This window comes from Chiroxiphia lanceolata, chromosome 3 (assembly GCF_009829145.1).
Source record: "Chiroxiphia lanceolata isolate bChiLan1 chromosome 3, bChiLan1.pri, whole genome shotgun sequence".
Classification (NCBI taxonomy): domain Eukaryota; kingdom Metazoa; phylum Chordata; class Aves; order Passeriformes; family Pipridae; genus Chiroxiphia; species Chiroxiphia lanceolata.
The window spans coordinates 20,596,989-20,610,487 of NC_045639.1; the positions used below are offsets into that span (position 1 = coordinate 20,596,989).

General features: G+C 44.7%; 1 protein-coding gene across 2 annotated transcripts in view; it reads left to right on the forward strand.

Moving 5' to 3' along the window:
* The first annotated feature begins 1,236 nt into the window (after nt 1–1,236).
* The window catches only part of ESRRG (estrogen related receptor gamma), a 398,405-nt gene continuing 386,142 nt past the window's right edge, over nt 1,237–13,499 (forward strand). Inside the window, exon 1 of one of the 2 annotated variants that reach the window (XM_032681996.1) lies at nt 1,237–1,628. The gene's annotated coding sequence lies outside the window, so the exon portion shown is untranslated. Of the gene's footprint in view, nt 1,629–2,851; nt 2,869–13,499 lie in introns of those variants that run through there. The other variant, XM_032682006.1, reaches the window with a different exon arrangement.

Sequence of the window (13,499 nt, forward strand, 5' to 3'; positions counted from 1 at the left end):
AGCAGGCGGGAGCGGTGTCGCTGCCCCCCTGCCCTCCCGGTGCACGTCTTGGCGGCACTCGCGCCCGTACAGGAGCGGACATTTCCCATCAAGCCAGTGCCATGGGATGTCCGAGGGCATCGCTATCTCCCTGCCATAAAAACAAACCACTCATCAGCTGCGCTCGGTGTGCCATCGAGAGAAGTCGCCGCGGCGCGAACGGGCACCATCTGTCCTGCCATTCCAGGAGACGCACATATATTTCTTTAGACAGGTCAGCAGTTCTTCCCGGCCAGCCCTGTCAGGCACCTGTCAGGGGAGAAAACCTCTTCATAGCTGCCGCGGTGGGATCCTTATCAGCGGCAGCCCCTCTGCTGACAGGGCCCGGCCTTAAGCTTCCCGCAAATCAATGTCCTCCGGGGACAGGGGACTGTCGTTACCGGGTGATGCCGAACGTGCCGGTACCGCTCAGCCCACCGACAAAAGATGGGGAGGGAGGCGGCGGGGGAAACAGGCCCCGAGGAGCCTGTATGCTGCCCAAGAAGGCCAAGGTGGGCGCTGGAGCAGGGGGCTCCCCCCTGAGCCGTCGGACCGGCCCCGCCGGCGCTGCCCATCCGCGAAGGGCCGGGGCACTGGGCATCCTCAAGGATGAGGCTCTCTGGGCTCCCACGCGTGCCCAGGTGTGCGGGGGCTCCGCTGCGCCAGGTGGAGAGGGCTGTGGGGGGGGCCTGCACCGCGGAAACCCCACAGCCACGTGTTTCGTGGGGCTTTCTCTCGGGTGGGTCAATCGCTCCGTGACTGACCCAAAGCCCTAGGCAAACACTTTGTCCCTACCAAAGTACCGCCCTCTCACCTTTCCCCCCCTCGCCCCCCCCCAATAATTCCGACCTGTTTTCTTTCTGTTCCTCACTTGCTTTCAAAGTGACGGCACGTTCAGGGGAGCCTGCCTGACCGCCTTTTGCACTTCCACACGGTATCGCGTGGACATCTCCCCCCCACCAAAAAAAGAAAAGAACAAAACAACCAAAACAAAACAACAGACACCACTACAAAAAAAAAAAAAAAAAAAAAAAGAAAAAAAAAAAAGTCGAAAACGCACCGTGTGTTTCCAACTTGGAGTTAAAGTCGGTGCTAATCCGGGTCAGTTCCTGCCCCTAGCTGGGAAGGCAGGGAGGAGGATGTAACGCATAGGTTGGCGGGAGGGGGGGGGGGGGTGTCGTGGTAGTGGGAGGAACAAAAACAATCCCCGAAATAAACAAACAAACAAAAATCTCGCGCGCGAGCACAATAAAGTGAAATTCCTTTCTACACACCCACAACTTTAGCTCTGTCTGCTGCCTGGGGGGTTTTAATCTTGCAAAGAGAAAGGGGGGCTCCCTGCGCAAAATTACGCCTTCTCCTCTCATTTGTTAGCTGATTCCATCAAAAAGTTCGCTATTTATAGGCTACACACACGAACCTGGAGTAATACAAACCCTCCCGTGTTGTTCCCTTCGCAAAGTGGCCGGTCCTGAAGCATCTGATCGGGTTTGTGTGTGTGTGCGCGAGTGAGGGCGAGCCACGCAGAGAGCGCTGCCATCCAAAAGGGGAAAGAAGAGCTCAAGCTGAGAGACTTATTAATTGCTAAGAGCTGCTCTGCCACCAGCCATGTGAGTACCTAACAATGATCACCTTTTGCACAGATGGTCAGCGATCAGGCACAGACACTTTCCGTCCTTTTCTTCCTCCCTCCCCTTCCTTATTTTTTTATTCACCTCCTGTATCCCTCCCACCCACCTTTCCTTTTTTTTTTTATTTTTTTCTCTCTTTACTTTGAGTTCGCACGGTTTATTCCTCACGAAGAGGAGGAATGAAACGTAGGCGAGCGCGGGGGAGAAAATGTGCCGAAGAAGAGGAAGGAAGGAAGGAGTGGTGAAAGGAGAGGAGGAGGGTTTGTTAAGCGATCGCCTTGTCCCCCGAGTCCGAGCCGGCTGGGAATTAGTAACAGCGAGATAACGGAGGTTGTATCCCTCCCTCTTCCTCCGCTTTTCTTTTCCTGGAGCGCTCAGCCCCTCTGACAATTACTACACTGGTATCAGGGCAGACAACGTATTTATCAAACCTCATTTGGGGGAATTGAAAGGGAATTACAAATATATAAATAAACAGATAAATAAATAAAGAGAGAGAGCGCGGGGAGAAGGGGGTTTGATCGCTCCGCGTACAGCAATGACTGTCCGTCAGCTCCCAGCCCGCCGTGCAAGGCAGGTAGAAAGCGCCCGGAGAGCAGCCCGGTCCTGCGGGCTGAGCGTGCGATTTTGGGGAGAGTGGGAGCGCCCCGGCCCTTCGCCCCCGCCGCCCCTCCCCGGCGAGGTGGCAGCGAGGTGGCAGCGAGGTGCAAGGAAAGCGATAGGCAGCGTGTCCCCCCCCCCCCGCCTCTGCTCCTTCCTTCCCCTTCGCGAGGTCTCGGTGGTTTCCAGGCAGGCAATCCCAGCCCTCGGCGTGGCACAGTGCGTGAAATCAAGCCCCACGCAGCAGACAGGGCATGACACGTGGGTAAGGAAATTGCAGTTGATTCGAGAGAGGGGGAAAATGAAATCTTTGCTAGGGAACGTGGCTCTCGGAAAGGTAGGTGTCCTGGTTTGTGCAGGAATGCAGGGCTGGAAGACTCCGCGTGGAAAGGGGTTGGGGTGTGAACAGAGAACGCGAATTAGTTTACAGCGTGGAGAGGCGCTTTTCTAAGCCAACAGTCGAGCTCCAATCACACACTCTCAGGTTAGCCTAGCATTAAACTAGCAGGGTCGGGGTTATCCAGGGCAATTACACCGCGTGCCTGGGATGTAACCTCTGCTCATTTATACACAAAGCAGAGGGAGAGACGGAGTTACACCTGGAAAGCCAAAGAGCACGGTGAGTATCGGTATTCGCTCCTCTCTCTCCAATGCCTGTGAACAAAGTTCAAAGGCAGCCGGTGTGGGGCTGGGGCTGGCTCCGCCGGAGCCCCCCCCCCCCCCCCCACTTTGGAGGCAGCAGCCCAGCCTTTGGTGCCGGGACCCCCAGTGCAGCCCCTCCGGGGCGAGCCCTCGCTGAACAGCCAGGAGAACTTGCGGTATCTTGGTTAGAACTTTGCTACTTTACGTAGAGAGGGGAAGGAAAAAAAAAAAAAAAAAGAAGAGGGGAAAAAAAGTGACTTGGATGCAGCGCTATTTATAGGTGGCGGTAAAGGCTCCTTTTCAATAAGCTGCCGTGGAAAAGAAGCGTCAAAAAAACTGGCTGCTTTATTGATCCGAGGTGCTGGACGATCACAGCCACACTAGCCTTGCTGGACCTATAAAGTCGCAGCTTCTCTAGGGTTAGGCGGAGAGAAGGGGAATACAATCCGGGTTTCACTGACCAGTAGCTTGAACACGATTCAATTCCCAAGCACAGGTACAGGGCAAAAGGGTGTGAGATGGAAGGCTTTTCCCTTTTCTTTCAGATACACACACAATGCAGGGCACCCGCAGGGCTGAAAGTGGGCCAGGGCTACACGGTAAGTATCAGATCACACAAAGCAAAGGAAAGAAATCCAGTTAAAAATACATTAGCTGAAATCAGAGGACGAGCTTGATTATTTTTTCTTTTCTTTTAAACAAAGGTGCACGTTAGAACAAGCTGGAAGCACTCTTTGTGCCTGACGGTATCCCCCACGCCCATTAGAAAAAAAGCAAGAGGCTTGCTCTTTCTTTGCATCTTTTAAACCTTGTTTTAATTAGAATTGCCAAAGTAGGACACTCCGGTGGAAGATGTTTTCAAGTATCCACCTACCTCTCTGCTGTAAGCAGAATTACTGTCTGCTAAATTGCTTGAAAAGCAAAATTCTGCCCCACCCCCAGCTTGGTTTGGCACCTACTCACCTTTCCCCCTCGAAATTGCAATCGTTTATGAAAGGTTACTCCATTGGGAGGAAAAGAGAAACCCTAAATGCCCAGCAGTAATGAGATGAGTGGACTCCAAGAGCCTCACTTTGCTCTGTTACAATAGGAAAGGCTTCGGACAGAGAGCGTCCGTCAAAACTCATGCCCTTTTTTTTTTTTTTTTTGAAGTTCCAAATTGGGCGTATCCTTACCCTTCTCCTTTAATTTATTTGATTAAATCATAACCAAAACAGACTCATCAGCTTCTCGTATTTCCTCAGCTGTAACCATACGCGAAACCTTTTATATGGAGACAGGTAATTGGCTTTAGTTAACTAAGGGCACAGGCTGCGCTCAAGTTTTCCTCCCGTTCCCAGGGCAGCATTTCACGCAAACCCGTGTTTCAGCTCTGCCTCACGCTCCTCAATCTCCAACCTAAAGTTTTTAAACTGTTTAAGCCATTCTCCACCGTTCTCTGATTTCTCTAATGAGGGATGCTCACTGCAGGGTCTTGGGGGACGAGGGGGCTCTTCCCCCACGGGGTTTAGGAGCGGCGGGGCCGGCTCAGGCCAGCCCGCTTTGAACTCGGAACCTCTCCCGGACCGCGTCCCGCGAGCACCTGAATCGCACCTCGGTACTGATCTCGCGGCTCGTTTCCGCTCCCGACTAAGGACTAGAGTAGTTTCACCTTCAGGAAAGCGAGGTTCTGTTAGCTCACTTCTAGTTTAAATTAAAAAAAGAGAAAGGTTAAAAAAAAAAAAAAAAGGAAAACCTCTGAAAGTTTCTCGGGTAAAGCTCGGATTCCCTTTGGTTATTACTCAAAGGAAGAACCGCGTCAATTAACTCCAAATTGGAAATGCCTGCCCGAGAATAATAATGATAATTCCCTGCCCTTCGCTAAGAAGTATTGCAGGATGGCACTTAGTGCGTGTGGTCCCTAATGACAGGGTTGCTTCTCTTCCCTGCGTTTGGCTTTCCCTGCCCCCCTGGCTTCGCTCTGAGGTCGGGCAGCGACGCTGGGCACGACTGTCCTGCCCAAACCTTCCCCCTCCCTGCCCGGAGCCACACGGGGTTTACACCTCCCACAGCCAACACAGTGTGATCACAGTATTGAAACAGAATTAACTACTACTATGCCCCGATAAGAGGGCAGGGGCCTCATAGCAACAGGTAACGAGGGTACCTGCAGCTCTTCAAGGTTATTTAACTGATAATGGAGGAAGCAGGAGGCTTGCTAAAGGGTCGCACTCGGTAAGAGGGGGTGTGAGGGAAGCAGACCATCAAAAAAGGGTGCTTAGTGATACTTAAGTAAAGTTAAAAGTTGCTAGGAAGGAAACGGGATCCCCGCAGCGAAACGGGACGGCTTCTTCGCCTCGGTTTCTTGCTGGTTTCTGGTGGTCCACAGAAGCCCCACAACCCGCCCCGCGGAGCGGCCGCGGCTTTGGGACCGCGACTGTGGGGCCGGGCACGTGTTGCACTCCCGGGGAGCGAATCCCCCCCGACTCTCCGCGGAGGATGCTGCCGGGGATGCTCGGGGCGCCCGGTGCGGGCCCTCGCTGGGGCAGGGCTGGACAGGTGGGAAGGGACTGCGGTGTGCGGGGGGAGCGGGGCAGCCTCCCACCCGCTTATTTCGTCGGTGAGGGCACGACAGGAGCGGGCGCTTCTCGGTCGGGCACAAACCAGACCCCGAGCAAGCCCTCGTAGGGTTTGTGTGAGGCTCACGGGCCGGGTGGAGCGTCCACAGCCACCCCGGGGCTTCCCCCACTGAGCCGCCGCCGGGGCCGCTGCCGCCGGGGCCTCCGTGGGGCGGGCAGGGCTGACCCTGGGGCGGCGGCGGGAGGGGAGGGTCTCCGGGCTGACCCGAAAGGAGGGGGGCTCCCCGATTCCCTCCCCTCCCTTCCCCTGCCCGGCTCTTTGTTCTTTGCCCCTTTGTTCTCCCTCTCGAAGTTTCCAGGGGTGTTGCCGACGGGGAGAAAAGTTACCGAAAGCTGGGGAATTACAATAAGTGGATGCAGGAGTAGGGAAAGAGGATGGGGGTCCCTTCGTAAGGCTACGAGCCATTCCTTAAATCCTGTCGCTTTATCTGGCTTGCCCAAGGGGTCGGTGCGTGGTGCTGGAGACGGGTCGCGCTTGTAGTGATGCTGAGGAGGAAGGGGGAGATGGGGCTCCCCCGGCCACACCACAGTCCTGGGGGACCGGTCACCCCCTTTCGCCATTTAAAAGCGTTCTGGGGGGGCAAATGTCTTTTCTGTCCTTTCTGATTGGAAAGGGAAGAAAATAAAAATAATCGGTGAACGTATCATAATGAGTTGAGGCGGTAGGTCGCAGGGATGAAGAATTTCTGAATGTTAGATTTTAGAGTACGTGTTTGAGATGTACAACTCCAGAATGGATTTGGCTCCATCATTTTCTTCTCACTGATTTTTGTGCTTGCTTGACAGGGTTATGGTAAAGTGTTGTCAGGAGTTAAACAAGTTGGTGCTTAATTTCAAAGCAGATGGAATATCTTCAGAGAGCAACATTGCAGCTTAAGAGACAGCTTTAGTGTGATTAATGGGAGATCACAGCATGGTTTGGTATTGACAATAATCCCAAAACTTCCTTTGAAAAGGAAAACATCTTCATTTGGTACAATACGATGTAGCCTTATCCTCTCTTTATTACTCATAATTGCATGTTAGAGAACTACAAGCTTATTTTACCTTGCATTAAGAAATCCCAAATAACTTCTCAAATCAGTTATCCCACGAATCTTCCTTCTCCCCCAGTATATGATAGTAGGAAAACACTTTATTTGGATGAGTTAGGTATTAGGAAAGCTGACGTAAAAGGAAGTTTTGCTATGGTGAATTGGAGTAGGTCCCAGCATGTCACGGATGGAGCCAGGTGAAAGTCCTGAACTCCAGCAGACTTTCCTAACAGTGCTCCTACACTCTCACCTTTATAACCGAGGATAGACTGGATGAACATAGCATGCTGGCTTTTGTTGAAAAGCTGCATGACTGTAATTCTCGTAATCACGAGAATATCCATAAATATTTACTATTTTTATATATGTAGAGATCCTATAAAATTATTTTTTAACAAATTATATTTGCAGTAATTTTGTATTATATAGAAAGGCTAACATTATTTATTATGATGATGTAAGTTTCCAGAATTTGTATATATTTTTATCTGATATCTAACAAAGTTGAGAAATGAGATCAGATGAGACTGAGGTTGACTCAATAAATGTTCCAGACTGGTATTTTTTTTTTAATGTGAATATACTAATAAGGACCAGACCATCCTTCTGGCAGATGTTAAACCCCAGGATCCATTTTTCAAGTGAAATGGGATTTGGTTTGAGATGATGTGGGGCCTGTTCTTCTGGCTTTGTTTTTTCCTGATGTTGATGTGATACGATCCCAGTGAAATGTCTGGGAACCTTGCTGTAAAATCCAGCTTTAGGTATTTCAAGGTAGCAACTCAAACACAGAAGCTGTCCATGAAAAATTTGACCTTTATTATTTAGGACCGTGGTTCACATTTGACTGTAATGATTGGTCACTAGCAAATTAGAGAAAGATACAAACATTGTATTGGATACTATGGTGATATTTTGATTTGCTAGCTCTGTCTCCACACACAAGTCTACTAGCTTATTGCTTAAATCCAGAGGCCAGCAGAATTACTTACTATTCTTTTTATATCCCAATGCTCATAATGTGGTGTTGCAATATCCAGGTAAAAATGTTCAATGCCATTTACAACAAGGAATCTGCCTTAAGCAATACTGTAATCAGTAACAGCTAATGTTACTGAGAGTAACAGCTTCTGCAAATGCCTTACCACCAGAAGTTAACCAAGGTACAGCTGTAATTGTGTTCCAAACTAAATAAAGGCAGACAACCGAGAAGAATATAAGTTTAATTGGAAAAGTTGATCTTACAGAATGCTCTGTGTGATCAACAACGGCTGTTTCTGTCTCAGTAATAAGGATGATCAGAGGGAGAAGTGATGTTAGTGGGTACTTGTTTAAATAGAGGGTTTCTGCAGCATGAGAAAAATTATTTTCCAATTCAAAAGCATTCACTGAAGAAAGGGCGGTTTCATTTTTTCACAGGTTAGTTAGTGTTCTCTCTTTGCTCATGCTTTTTGCTGATGTATGTAGATTTCCTTTAAATAGATGAGAAATTTATATATATTTATTTTTATATATTTATATTTATATATATATATTAAAAAACCCCAAAACAGACAACCTCCGACTACTTCCCTTGGAAATTCTGACATCAAATATAAATTACTAAATATTGCAGATTGCAAACCTAAACATATAAAGATTGTTTGGGATTTTGTCACTTCGGCTTTTTGAGCAGGGTACAACACTTCTGAATTGCAGTAGTTTGCTAAACCACCAAGTTGTTTAAATGACATATCAGACAAGACTTTTTACCTCTGCATTTTTTCACCTTTGTTTGTCAATAAATACTTGTAGCAAATGAGGGGAAAAATACATTGCTTTCAGTTTTACTTCCCTTGCATTTATTATTATACCTTGAACAGTTCCAAATAGTGGCAGTGCAGAGGAATATAGCATAAAATCATAATAAGGAGGACATTAAAAATGAACACTCTCTGCTTTATAATAGATACATCTAGGCATAGGTGTGAATGAATACTGATTCATTTATACTATTCTTAAATGGAAAAGTCTTAAGTTTACAAGAAAGGCAAACAGCATGCCACACTACATTTAGTACATGTTGGCTCACTACCTTTAAGAAAATGAAGAGCAGTGGTCTCTTTGACATCCCTGTAGAAAATTAGATCTTTCCAGAAAGGAAAGGTGAGAACATAACTATAGGAGTTACACTGAGAATGGACAGTTAAAAACTTTAATATTGTATTTCTTTTTTTTTTATTATTAGTTTATCTCAGTCTTAACAAAATTAAAATGTTTTTTCTTCTAAATGCCCATGTTTAATTCTATCGGTATATTCTTAAAAAAAACTAAAAGAGCCTACAGGATAATCCAGTCTCAGGCATTCAAATGTTACAAGGGCCTTATGTGCTTACTACTTGTGTAAAATTACCACTCACTATAGTAAATAGTGGTACATGTCACATAAGATTCAGTTGCTGAATAAACAGCATTTAGATTTACTTTTTTCTTCCATTACTGTTATGTCACGTATGGAGAGAGCTGGAGCTCATTTTATCTTGCAGGTATAGGAGTATGCTTAGGATGTAAATACATTTGCAACAAAAACTAGTAATAATTATGTGTTTCCATCTAAGTATTTAAACTGCTTCAAATTTTGTCATTCTTAATAAATGGAGTAGTAACTTAGAAATTACTTCCCCCTATTTATATTCAGAAACAAAACACTTCTTATTCAATGCACAAAAATAAGAATTTCTCTGTATTTTCTCAGTGACTCATGACCCTAAAGTACAGCACTGGCATAATACAGGCAACCTCCTTCCCTGAAAATACTTGCAAGAATGGTGTGTTATTGCCTATCTGTGGGTTTTTTGAACGTACATCAGTACTGCTCTGGCTCTAAGCACAGAGGGGGGAAAAGATGATAAATCAGTATTAATTCATTCTAAGTAACTGATTAAGACAAAAGTCCCGTTCTGTTTCCGTTGCAGTCAACACTGAAAGTCTCGTGACTTTGAATAGCTTCCTCTTACTGTTTGGGTCGTGGAAATGCTCAGAAATCCCACCCAGTGTTTTGGTTTTGTTGTGCAGAAATACGTAGAACTAATATAATCTTCTTTGTTGAAAGCTATGGTTCCTTAATTTCTCCAAAGACTTTACTTAATATTTTTATATTTCTCATAATGTAGTAGTAAATTTGTCCTTCTCCCTCTCCCCTTCCCCCAAAACAGTTAGCATGTCCATGAGTAGCATCTTTGGTATTGTGTGTTTAACTATTTCAAATCTTCATCCAAATACAGGATAACAATGAATTTTTTTTAAAAAAGTTTTCCCCATATCAAATACAAATCCTTACATTGATGCTAGTCTTGGGAATCTGCCAATGAACTGTTGCTAAGTTTAACATCCATTAATGATGTTAAACTGAAACGGGTGAGGAACTTACACATTTTCTCCTAGTTAGGAAAATATTTAAGTAGAACTGAACTAGGCAATTCCATGCATATGCTTTCTGAACACATCATATCACTGTTTAATATATTTTTTTACCTTATTATTCATATTTTTGTATTCACATGAAAAGAGTAAGATATCTAAAATACGCTTGAAATTTGTAATGTAAAATATAGCTCTTTAAACAAGAAATTAAAAGAGTGCAGATGTCTGAACTTTAAATAAGAAAATACTTTTTCTTTTTCTAACTTGAATTTTCTCTTAATAATTTGCTTCCCTCCCTCCTTCCCTTCCTCCCTATTCATCTTGTTCAGGTGAAAACCACTGGAAGTAGTATGCATTTTAGTAGGATACAGTGTTGTGACTCCTCCATGTTCAAAGATACTTGGAGTTCTTCATATTATGTATTTGTATCTGTAGAAAGTGTTAAATATTTTTAGGCTGTATGGGTACGTATCCTGCTACTGACATCAGGTGCTTCTGGGGTAGGTGGTGTATTCATGGGAAAAAAAAATATAAATGCAGCTTATATTTCTAAACTGGGTGATACCAACTTCTCTTATACACTGAGTAGAGAAATTTGTACTTTTTTGGTGTTGTTGTTGTTTTTTGTTGTTTGGTTTTTTTTCCAAATCTATAATAACACCTATTCAATGGAATAAGTGTGATAAATATAGATATCTATGACACATCTAAATATAGATATCTATGACACATACAGATGTGTGTGCATACATATATGTATCTATCTGTCTATCTATCTATATCTCACATTACAGACAAGGAAAAATTTACTCAAGGGGACAAATTTGCTTTGAAGGAAGTGCCACATAAAACAGGAATTTTATGGGTCCAAAGCAACGTTGGTAGAATGAAGAAATTATTGAAACTGTGGCATCCCACCTTCATAAATCCCACATAACTGCATTTATGTATGGTAGGATCACCAGTTCAGGCCAAACCACATCTCCTACTGTGTAGCTGGCTGTAATATGTAAGGTTAGGAATATGTTTTTTACATTAACAGCTCTTCAAATGATTGACTGTTGATTGTGGTCATGCTTTTCCTTTTTCTGTAGTCTAAACTGAAAACCCATCTCCCAAGGGCTTGAAGCAGGGGCTGAGACTAGATGTTGTGTGCAAGCCTGACAAGCACATCACTGGGCTCTCAGGATGGCTCTATAAGGACTTGGATGGGGCATTTGTGAGCTTGTGCCTCTACTTCTCAGAAAAAATTCAGTAGCAAAATGTTATGGTGAAGTCTCTAAAGTTGTGAAATTGCTTTACTGCAACAACCTGTACCATAGTGTCCAGTAGTACAGTGCAAAAATTTTCTCTGAGTAAAATTACCCTTATTGAAATAAGTAGAAGAAACAATAGACACAACTAAACTCTGGGTAGCGTATATAAAAAATAGTATTAGTTAGGAAGAAATCAATTGGTATCAGTCAGTAAAATGAACCTTCCTGACATTTCTTTAAATTTTCCTGTAACTAAAATGGGAACTGGCTTCAGTATAAGGGAACTGCAAGAACATGTTAAGCAATGATGTTTTACCTATGCCTTGTAGTGTGCTGGTGGACACATACAGCAACATTTTCAATTCCAGGCTGAAAATTTTCAGCCAAATAAGAGGCATGTTGAGCCATTTCGTGGGAGAAGGTAAATGGGGACACAGAAGTGTTTGCAAGGGAAGCAGTTTCCCAATTTTACCTTCTCCATGCCTTCCCCTGCAGAATCCCATTCAGAGGATGAGCTCCAGCTTGGCAGCCCGGCTTGTAAGACCTGCCACACCTGGCTGGACACCAGGTCCCTCCTCCCCTGCCTGCTTTTTTCTGTGCAAGAAGGCAGTGCCAGGTGCCTACGGCTGTCCTCTTTTCTTCTCTCTTTTTGGTTGGAGCTGCCATCTGACCAGAGGGGTAACATGGGGAAGGCTGATCCCTTTCATGACCTCTTTGGGGCTATGATTGCCTAGCCCAAAATTGAAAAGACAGTGCTCTGCAGTGGGTCGCCTGCTTTTGGTGAAAATGGTTGACACAGTGCCATACAACTACAGAGCAGATTAAATGACTGGCACTATTTTGAAGCATCTTATATTTTCTATTTCCTCATCTACAAGTAGATACATACAGATTTGGGACTATCATTTATATTAGTTTCTGAATCTTCTAAGAAGACAAAAACAAGACTAAAATTATCCCTTCTTTACTGAAGTTATTAAAAAAACTCAAACCCAAACAAGCCCAACCCCAAAACCTATTGGATTACATATTTTTATAGAGCTCTTGATAAATTGATACATATTATCTAAGATAGGACAAGGTTTCTAAAGCTTTATAAACTTGATGTTTGTAAACTATTAGCAAACCATGATTCAGTAATGCAAAGGAAATGTCATAGCTAAAAAGGAAATAAACAACTTGCCTCCTTGGCAGAATTACCATTACCCTGCATGTAGGAAAAGCCTCCATAGCTGGCTGCCTTCGCTGCAATTACTGGTGTACTTTTTTCCCCAGGATATCCCATTGTTTGCCACACTCCTTCCGCAATCTTTTTTGCAGGGCTTTTGTATGCAGGAATTTTTTCTGATTAAATGTTTTGTGCAGCACTTAACAAATTTACCTTCTTACCGTGGACAATGCTACTATGCTGTAAATACCCAATGAGAATGCATCACTGGTAGTGTAAATCTGGGGCAGACACCCTATTTTTTGTCATGCTTGCTCTGCATTGCTACTCAGTTTGGTCTGACAGCAGCAGGTCTCTCACCCTGCTTTTTGTGACATGAGAAAAGGACCAACTACTTTGGGAGTTGTTTCTGCCAAAAGCCGAGGACCTGTAATCCTGCTAACATCAGGGAGGAGAGCATGCAGCTTCTGGCAGCAGCAAGAACTACTAATTTCTGCACTGCCCACCAGAAATTAACTTCAAGCGTCTCAAAATTGTCATTAAAATTCAATTGTTTCTCTTCATATTTAGACATCCGCCCACGGAAAAACACCTATTGTGTAACTTCTACCCCCCTCCCTGGGGGTTGTACTGGAAGGATGGGAAGGTTGTAGCCCTAATGGTGACTGAAAAGACAAAGGCAAGAAAATGAGCTTACCTTGCTGCCCTAAAGTTAAGCAGTAATCCACATGGCACCAGTGCTGAAATATGTAATAACATGGTCGTAGGACTTCATTGCTAAAGATTTCACATTGGTTCTGCTTCTGTGTTGGCTATATAAATATCTATAACTTGTTACTTCATTGCTTTTTCTGTATAGTATGACCAAAATATCACAGAAAACTGCAATTTCTCAATTTTTTAATTAGAAATTGAAGACTGGATTCTCAGCTAGTATAAACTGGTATGACTCCACTGATTTCATGTGAGTTGGGCTGCATATCTGTTTTCTAGTCTGTGGCTCTGACCTGGTAATTACCAAATAAGACTTCACCACCCCATAACGTTAATTCACATATAGTAACGGAATTCAGAGTTTTGTCTGGGGCTACACAGTTAAATATAAGTAAACATCTTGGCCTGTGGAATGA